Source organism: Pseudophryne corroboree, chromosome 3 (assembly GCF_028390025.1).
Source record: "Pseudophryne corroboree isolate aPseCor3 chromosome 3, aPseCor3.hap2, whole genome shotgun sequence".
NCBI classification, from domain to species: Eukaryota; Metazoa; Chordata; class Amphibia; order Anura; family Myobatrachidae; genus Pseudophryne; species Pseudophryne corroboree.
Window position 1 is genome coordinate 424,081,362 of NC_086446.1, and position 10,732 is coordinate 424,092,093.

The following is a 10,732-nucleotide window of genomic DNA, read 5'->3' on the forward strand; positions in this document are numbered from 1 at the left end:
GAACTTTTTAGCTGTCTTCTTTGAGCCATGTTTTATAGCATCAGGCAGAGTGATTTATTTTTGTTTCCCTGAGACATGAATCAAATCTTCTCCAAGGTCACAATTCTTTACAATATGAAGATCACAACGGACCCATGGTACATCTATGGTCAATAAAAAATAAACAGCTGTGACTGGATCATGTATAACATGGTTCACAAGTATAGAGTAACAGTAAAGGTGAAGTAATATATTTTATAATATAACTCCCTTATTATAGACATTGGTCCAGATGTAGAGTCAAAAGTAACTCAGATGCAACTGCTTAAACATACGAATATTCACCCATATGGAGAGTTGCCTGCTTCTCTGTAACCAGACCTCCAACAATTTGGCTTCATAGTCATCATCATTGTTAGTGCACATTTTCATAAGACCTATAATATGTGCAAAAGATCTGTCTAAAAACATGTATTTTTCGCACACCACCACTATGCATAACCCAAAGTTTTGACAGCACGCCTTCACTGAACTTAGCCTCCATGAGAACATTGTGTTACAACTTGTTTACACCCCTTCAATTGCAAGTGAAAATAAGTTCAGTTTCCAAGCACCTCATCACTGTATTTACATATGCTTGGTTCTGGAGTATTGTATGTATAGAATGAAAACTTGCATTCAATTCTACACTAGTCCCATTGTGTGCAGGTACTCTTTTAGCTGTGTATTAATATATACATTTACATTTATATGGTGTCACACAGAATACACAGACCCATGAGACAAACATTAAAATTCAGTCGGGTCAATTCAATTTAGAGTGAATTGAATAGCGCCGGGAGGGAGCTCCTGGAGCTATTCAATTAATTTGATGCCTTGCTGGGGGAACACCCATACTCGCGGACTAAACAGGGTGTTCAGTCATGATAACATGCATTGTCCGACTAAAGTGCTTCGCCGCGATGCAGTTTGCACAGTGCTATGGCACAAAACACCATTGCAAACCTAGTTTGGTTGGATTTCTGCTCACACCTCCAGAGGGGTGCGAGAAAAATCCACTAGTAGGGGATAATATTGCGCTGCATTGAATAGCTCCGGGAGCTCCCTCCCATTGCTATTCAGCCTGCGTTCAATTAAATCAACCCCAATGAGAATAAAGCAGGGCTCTCAGTCTATACTGGCACAGGTAGTCATTTGCTGGGTACACACTGGGCAATATACTGTATCAGCCATTCGAGCAAAAGGCCGATCTATTGCTAGCAGATCAACATCATTCACAGACAAATGAAATGTCTGTGAATGATGTTGTTCACAAACATACTGTGCTGGCTGTGCAGCATAGTCGATGGGCAATATATCTAACAATATATTATCGCATCAGGCTGTGTGTACGGCCCATCTGTCGACCACCCGTTCACTTGTTACAGGGGCTGACATCACAGCTATCCAGGCAAATTTAAATGTCAGTCCAGCTATACAGTACAGACACATCGAGGTAGGTGTATATGCGTACCTGAGCGGCCAATTTGTTGACGCGACAGCAGGTCTACCGACATCTGTCTGGTGTGTACTCAGCCATAAACATACACTAACTGAAGAGCAGGAAAAGTGCTTATCTCAGGCGTAATCAGATTAACCATACCAACTTTCTTGTTTTGACACTCTAAGAATTTATTGGGAACTTTTTTTTTTTTCCCTCAAGTGTACATTTACTTTTTATACTTTTTTTTGTGGCGGGGTTTGGAGGTTACAGGTAGAGCTTTTATTATAGGTAGTAACATTATATTTTATAATGATATTCACACATTTTGTGCAAACACAGATCTGTGCTCCAAAATCTAGATTTTTTTCCTCTCCTCAAAATAGTAAAACATAAAATGTTTATTGTATACAAAGCTAGAGTCCATGAGCACATGACATACAGCTTAGATTTCAAAGGATTTTTGTTTGGGAATTCCTTCAGTCTGTTTGACAGTAACACGTTTTTGCATACACTAAGTGCTATCAGTGTGTCCATGTTGCCAAGATGGGCTCCGCAGTCTGGTAACGTTGCCAAGATGTGTTCCTCAAAGTGAACATTTTGATGATATGTACTGCTCTGTTTGGTTGTGTTTCCATAAGTCCTCTCTAAAGGTACACATTTCTGTGAGACTCCTAATTAGAAATGTTGCTGAGTGACTTATTTCTGAATGATGTAAATGAGTAATTATAAACCTGAAAGTCTTTCCTTGGATGGGGGTATTAGAAAGTGAGGTTCCTGAGCAGAAATGATTTCCTGAGTATGGATGCTAAAATGTGTTCATTAGTGGCAGTGCTGCTGGAAGATATTCCTAAGAGGAGATAATGAGTGACGGTTTTGAGTGGGAATTGTGTTGTCACGAACGTCTTCTATCGGAAGTAACTGTGAGATCTTTTTGAGTGGCAATGTTACAGTTACAGTCACATTTCCCATAGGATGGCTGCTTTATTACAGAATGTGTCATTATGTCTCTGATATGAGACAAGAGCATTCGAACACTAAATAATTGATACATTCTGTTTATTATCTTTTTTTTTTTTTTAATCACCATATAAATGACTAAGACATGTAGAAAAATGTCAGATTTCTGCAACTGTTTTAACTAGCTCATTGCTGAATAGCTGTGGAGCATCTCACACTGGCTGAAATCTGAGCAGTATTCCTCTTATTCAACGAAACCTCTCTGTAAGACGTGCTTTGTATTGATCCCGGCAAGAGTAATGTCGTTTATAGGTTGTAATACCATTTGATCTGCCAACATATCAGCCTAGCAAGGCATTCCTCTGTGGTATTGAAAGCCCATGTAACATAATGGACTGATATGTTGTTCCATTAAAATCTCAGCAGATTGATATGTTGTTCCATTAAAAGATCCTTCACTTTATAAAACATCATACTGTATTAATTCAGCTCAACCAATACTCCATCTGTTATGCCACATAAGACCATCAACTACTTCAAATAACCATTGTTATAAATCACACTACTCTATATAACACCGCAATAATTCTGTTGTTATACAACCCTTACTACTACTCCATAGAAAATCACTTTTGGCTCTCTCATTCCCCCAAACATTGATTCATTTTCACAAACCTTTGTATTAGTGATGAGCGGGTTCGGTTTCTCGGAAACCGAACCCCCCCGAACTTCACGCTTTTTACACGGGTCCAAGGCAGACTCGGATCTTCCCGCCTTGCTCGGTTAACCCGAGCGCGCCCGAACGTCATCATCCCGCTGTCGGATTCTCGCGAGGCTCGGATTCTATCGCAAGACTCGGATTCTATATTCTCCGTTTAGAATAGAAATAGATAGTGAGAGTGAGACACTTGATTTACTGGAGCTTAGGAGTACTCAGAGAGTGCAGAGTTTACTAGTGACTGACCAGTAACCACCAGTGCAGTTTTATTATTATTTAATATAATCCGTTCTCTGCCTGAAAAAAAACGATACACAGTGACACAGCATGCCATATCTGTGCTCAGCCTCAGTGTGCTGCATCATCTATGTATATCTGACTGTGCTGAGTACTCACTGCTCACACAGCTTAATTGTGGGGGAGACTGGGGAGCAGTTATAGCAGGTGTACATATATTTAACAGTGCACACTTTTGCTGCCAGAGTGCCACTGCCAGTGTGACTGACCAGTGACCAGTGACCACCAGTATATTGTGATTGTCTGCCTGAAAAAGTTAAACACTCGTCGTGTGGTGTTTTTATTCTATAAACGCATTCTGCTGACAGTGTCCAGCAGGTCCGTCATTATATAATATATACCTGTCCTGCAGTAGTGATATATATATATTTTTTATATCATTATCATCCAGTCTATACTAGCAGCAGACGCAGTACGGTAGTCCACGGCTGTAGCTACCTCTGTGTCGGCAGTCGCTCGTCCATCCATAATTGTATACCACCTACCTGTTGTGTTTTGTTTTTTTTCTATCTTCTTGATACTAGTAGCTTACTTTAGGAGTCTGCAGTGCTGACAGTGTCCAGCAGGTCCGTCATTATATAATATATACCTGTCCGGCTGCAGTAGTGATATATATATTTTTTTTATATCATTATCATCCAGTCTATATTAGCAGCAGACGCAGTACGGTAGTCCACGGCTGTAGCTACCTCTGTGTCGGCAGTCACTCGTCCATCCATAATTGTATACCACCTACCTGTGGTGTTTTTTTTTCTTTCTATCTTCTTGATACTAGTAGCTTACTTTAGGAGTCTGCAGTGCTGACAGTGTCCAGCAGGTCCGTCATTATATAATATATACCTGTCCGGCTGCAGTAGTGATATATATATATTTTTTATATCATTATCATCCAGTCTATATTAGCAGCAGACGCAGTACGGTAGTCCACGGCTGTAGCTACCTCTGTGTCGGCAGTCGCTCGTCCATCCATAATTGTATACCACCTACCTGTGGTGTTTTTTTTTCTTTCTATCTTCTTGATACTAGTAGCTTACTTTAGGAGTCTGCAGTGCTGACAGTGTCCAGCAGGTCCGTCATTATATAATATATACCTGTCCGGCTGCAGTAGTGATATATGTATATTTTTTATATCATTATCATCCAGTCTATATTAGCAGCAGATGCAGTACGGTAGTCCACGGCTGTAGCTACCTCTGTGTCGGCAGTCGCTCGTCCATCCATAATTGTATACCACCTACCTGTTGTGTTTTTTTTCTTTCTATCTTCTTGATACTAGTAGCTTACTTTAGGAGTCTGCAGTGCTGACAGTGTCCAGCAGGTCCGTCATTATATAATATATACCTGTCCGGCTGCAGTAGTGATATATATATATTTTTTATATCATTATCATCCAGTCTATATTAGCAGCAGACGCAGTACGGTAGTCCACGGCTGTAGCTACCTCTGTGTCGGCAGTCGCTCGTCCATCCATAATTGTATACCACCTACCTGTTGTGTTTTGTTTTTTTTCTATCTTCTTGATACTAGTAGCTTACTTTAGGAGTCTGCAGTGCTGACAGTGTCCAGCAGGTCCGTCATTATATAATATATACCTGTCCGGCTGCAGTAGTGATATATATATATTTTTTATATCATTATCATCCAGTCTATATTAGCAGCAGACGCAGTACGGTAGTCCACGGCTGTAGCTACCTCTGTGTCGGCAGTCGCTCGTCCATCCATAATTGTATACCACCTACCTGTGGTGTTTTTTTTTCTTTCTATCTTCTTGATACTAGTAGCTTACTTTAGGAGTCTGCAGTGCTGACAGTGTCCAGCAGGTCCGTCATTATATAATATATACCTGCCCGGCTGCAGTAGTGATATATATATATTTTTTATATCATTATCATCCAGTCTATATTAGCAGCAGACGCAGTACGGTAGTCCACGGCTGTAGCTACCTCTGTGTCGGCAGTCGCTCGTCCATCCATAATTGTATACCACCTACCTGTTGTGTTTTTTTTTTCTATCTTCTTGATACTAGTAGCTTACTTTAGGAGTCTGCAGTGCTGACAGTGTCCAGCAGGTCCGTCATTATATAATATATACCTGTCCGGCTGCAGTAGTGATATATATATATTTTTTATATCATTATCATCCAGTCTATATTAGCAGCAGACGCAGTACGGTAGTCCACGGCTGTAGCTACCTCTGTGTCGGCAGTCGCTCGTCCATCCATAATTGTATACCACCTACCTGTGGTGTTTTTTTTCTTTCTATCTTCTTGATACTAGTAGCTTACTTTAGGAGTCTGCAGTGCTGACAGTGTCCAGCAGGTCCGTCATTATATAATATATTCCTGTCCGGCTGCAGTAGTGATATATATATATTTTTTATATCATTATCATCCAGTCTATATTAGCAGCAGACGCAGTACGGTAGTCCACGGCTGTAGCTACCTCTGTGTCGGCAGTCGCTCGTCCATCCATAAGTATACTAGTATCCATCCATCTCCATTGTTTACCTGAGGTGCCTTTTAGTTGTGCCTATTAAAATATGGAGAACAAAAATGTTGAGGTTCCAAAAATAGGGAAAGATCAAGATCGACTTCCACCTCGTGCTGAAGCTGCTGCCACTAGTCATGGCCGAGACGATGAAATGCCAGCAACGTCGTCTGCCAAGGCCGATGCCCAATGTCATAGTACAGAGCATGTAAAATCCAAAACACCAAATATCAGTAAAAAAAGGACTCAAAAATCTAAAATAAAATTGTCGGAGGAGAAGCGTAAACTTGCCAATATGCCATTTACCACACGGAGTGGCAAGGAACGGCTGAGGCCCTGGCTCATGTGCTGTTTGGGGAGTAGTTTTTGGAAGGGCCATCCTGCGTGACACTGCAGTGCCACTCCTAGATGGGCCAGGTGTTTGTGTCGGCCACTTGGGTCGCTTATCTTAGTCACACAGCTACCTCATTGCGCCTCTTTTTTTCTTTGCGTCATGTGCTGTTTGGGGGGTGTTTTTTGGAAGGGCCATCCTGCCTGACACTGCAGTGCCACTTCTAGATGGGCCAGGTGTTTGTGTCGGCCACTTGGGTCGCTGAGATTAGTCATCCAGCGACCTCGGTGCAAATTTTAGGACTAAAAATAATATTGTGAGGTGTGAGGTGTTCAGAATAGACTGAAAATTAGTGGAAATTATGCTTATTGAGGTTAATAATACTTTGGGATCAAAATGACCCCCAAATTCTATGATTTAAGCTGTTTTTTGGGTTTTTTGAAAAAAAACACCCGAATCCAAAACACACCCGAATCCGACAAAAAAAATTCGGTGAGGTTTTGCCAAAACGCGTTCGAACCCAAAACACGGCCGCGGAACCGAACCCAAAACCAAAACACAAAACCCGAAAAATTTCCGGTGCTCATCACTACTTTGTATTATCTTGTAACATTCACACTCTAAACAGGCAGAATCTAAACAGGCAGACCTGCATCATTATTAAAATACACTGGACTACCTAGAACACAAGCTTATTTGCATGAATTCTCTGTTTTGGCATAAAAAAGCTTATGTTACAACCAGGGGCGTAGCTAGCCATTGACCAGAATGGCACTCGCCATGGTCGCCAGCTGAGGAGGGGCGCCACCCGTGGCTAAGGGGCAGATTCACTGTGCCCCTGTGTCCCCCACCTGCAGGGATTCCCGGCAACGACCACAGAAGGTAGCAGCAGCCACTGTTCTTCTCGCCAGGGTTTGGCACCGCTCCGTAGTCCTCACTACAATCAAGTAATTCTGCAAAACTATAGCTCCCAGCAGCCATTGCTGCTGTGAGCTCCTGGCAGCAATGGCTGCTGGGAGCTGTACTTTTGCAGAGTTACTTGATTGTAGTGCGGACTGCGGAGCGATGCCGGATCCCAGCACCAAGAACAGTGGCTGCCGTTGCTGCCTTCTGTGATTTTTGTTGGGCATCCCTGCAGGTGAACTGCCCTGGCAGGGGTGACGACAACAACACAGGTGCCTCCTCTATCTATCTATATTGATAGTTGTGGCACTCACGGGTCTTCCTGTTAATGTTAGAGATGGATGCTGTGCATCGCAAAAGGGGAAAAATCCCTCCAGCTGTGTTGATATTACCCCATTTGTGGGCAAGCGCTGAACGGGACCCGCTTGGCCGGGACGGGGGGTTTGTGTTAGTGATGTGCACCGGAAATTTTTCGGGTTTTGTGTTTTGGTTTTGGATTCGGTTCCGCTGCCTTGTTTTGGAATCAGACGCGTTTTGGCAACACCTCCCTGACAATTTTTTGTCGGATTCGGGTGTGTTTTGGATTCGGGTGTTTTTTTACAAAAAACCCTCAAAAACAGCTTAAATCATAGAATTTGGGGGTCATTTTGATCCCATAGTATTATTAACCTCAATAACCATAATTTAAACTCATTTTCAGTCTATTCTGGCTCGCAATTGTGGTCCCCCGTGAAGTCACGCCCCTTTTTCTTAGGCCACACCCCTTTTTCTTAGGTCACACCCATTTTTCGGGAGCGCGCGCGGCTTCACCACGCGTGTGTCCCGCTTTATAAAGAAGAAATGTTGGGAGGTATGCACAGATATGGAGTGTTTTTCAGGCAGACAACGTATACTGGTGGTCACTGTCAGCAAAACTCTGCACTGTACTCCTCCTATATAATACAGCTGCTCCCCAGTCCCCACAATTAAGCAGTGTGAGCACAGATATATGCAGCACACTGAGCACAGATATGGAGTGTTTTTCAGGCAGACAACGTATACTGGTGGTCACTATCAGCAAAACTCTGCACTGTACTCCTCCTATATAATATAGCTGCTCCCCAGTCCCCACAATTAAGCAGTGTGAGCACAGATATATGCAGCACACTGAGCACAGATATGGAGTGTTTTTCAGGCAGACAACGTATACTGGTGGTCACTGTCAGCAAAACTCTGCACTGTACTCCTCCTATATAATATAGCTGCTCCCCAGTCCCCACAATTAAGCAGTGTGAGCACAGATATATGCAGCACACTGAGCACAGATATGGAGTGTTTTTCAGGCAGACAACGTATACTGGTGGTCACTGTCAGCAAAACTCTGCACTGTACTCCTCCTATATAATACAGCTGCTCCCCAGTCCCCACAATTAAGCAGTGTGAGCACAGATATATGCAGCACACTGAGCACAGATATGGAGTGTTTTTCAGGCAGACAACGTATACTGGTGGTCACTGTCAGCAAAACTCTGCACTGTACTCCTCCTACATAATATAGCTGCTCCCCATTCCCCACAATTAAGCAGTGTGAGCACAGATATATGCAGCACACTGAGCACAGATATGGAGTGTTTTTCAGGCAGACAACGTATACTGGTGGTCACTATCAGCAAAACTCTGCACTGTACTCCTCCTATATAATATAGCTGCTCCCCAGTCCCCACAATTAAGCAGTGTGAGCACAGATATATGCAGCACACTGAGCACAGATATGGAGTGTTTTTCAGGCAGACAACGTATACTGGTGGTCACTGTCAGCAAAACTCTGCACTGTACTCCTCCTATATAATACAGCTGCTCCCCAGTCCCCACAATTAAGCAGTGTGAGCACAGATATATGCAGCACACTGAGCACAGATATGGAGTGTTTTTCAGGCAGACAACGTATACTGGTGGTCACTGTCAGCAAAACTCTGCACTGTACTCCTCCTATATAATATAGCTGCTCCCCAGTCCCCACAATTAAGCAGTGTGAGCACAGATATATGCAGCACACTGAGCACAGATATGGAGTGTTTTTCAGGCAGACAACGTATACTGGTGGTCACTGTCAGCAAAACTCTGCACTGTACTCCTCCTATATAATACAGCTGCTCCCCAGTCCCCACAATTAAGCAGTGTGAGCACAGATATATGCAGCACACTGAGCACAGATATGGAGTGTTTTTCAGGCAGACAACGTATACTGGTGGTCACTGTCAGCAAAACTCTGCACTGTACTCCTCCTATATAATACAGCTGCTCCCCAGTCAATTAACAATTAAGCAATAAGCACAAATATTTGCATCAACATTAATAAACGGAGAGGACGCCAGCCACGTCCTCTACCTAACATTTCCAATGCACGAGTGAAAATGGCGGCGACGCGCAGCTGCTTATATAGAATCCGAATCTCGCGAGAATCCGACAGCGGGATGATGACGTTCGGGCGCGCTCGGATTAACCGAGCCATACGGGAGAATCCGAGTATGCCTCGGACCCGTGTAAAATGGGTGAAGTTCGGGGGGGTTCGGTTTCCGAGGAACCGAACCCGCTCATCACTAGTTTGTGTGCACGTGGATCCTGTTCTGCTGGATTCTGCAGAACAGAATCCGGCCAGTGACACACGGGATTTCAATGGAACACAATGCGGCATAGCTGCACTGTTTGAACACATACATTGAAATGTATGTGTTCTCATGGAAATTCCGCCATCCGGATCAGGTTGAAGCCGCCAGCGGCGGGACCGCCGCACATGTATGGGCGCCTGCATATGGCATTTATCAAGAAACATGTGTGAGTGCCGGTCATGAAATAAGCATTATAATTACCTTAAATACAGAAGAGGAAAGCCCGCCAAAACCGGGAGAGTGGAGAAGTGGGTGTCCAGCCAGTCCCCGTCTGATGACGGCACTACTGTGTTGCATAATGTGTATAATGGGTACTACTATGTAGCGTAATGTGAATAAGGGGCTCTAGTGTGTGGTGTAATGTATATAAGGGGTACTACTGCCTAGCATAATGTGAATGAATAATGGACATTATTGTACGGTGTAATGTGAGTAAGGGACACTACTGTGTGGTGTAATATGAATTAAGGGTACTATTGTGTGGCCACGATCCTTTTTTTGGCACACGCGACTTCCATATTTCAACTATTGGGGGGGCGCTAGTCCCTTACTTTGCCAGGGGTGCTCGGACCCCTAGATATACCCCTGGTTACAGCTACATATACAATTTTTTCCTATGCACATCAGACTTCCTACATGTGAATCTACAGAAGGCAGAGTGGATCATAGACAAGGTGGTGCAGACGGCTTCCAAATGCCTTGTGGGACCTGGGGTGCCCGCCTGCCTCCCGCTGTTGGTGAGTTGTTTAGTCTGTTTTTTGTTTTTTCAATATAAATTAGTCAGCTTGACTTGGCAGTGAGGGTAAATGCTAGAGCTGCAGGGAAGATCCTTCCAGCTCATGCTAGAGATGGACATCGATGCTCAATGGTTTAATACTATGGGTGTTTTTCTTGTGATGGTAGTATTTTCACCTTTCAGTGGTGGCTTTC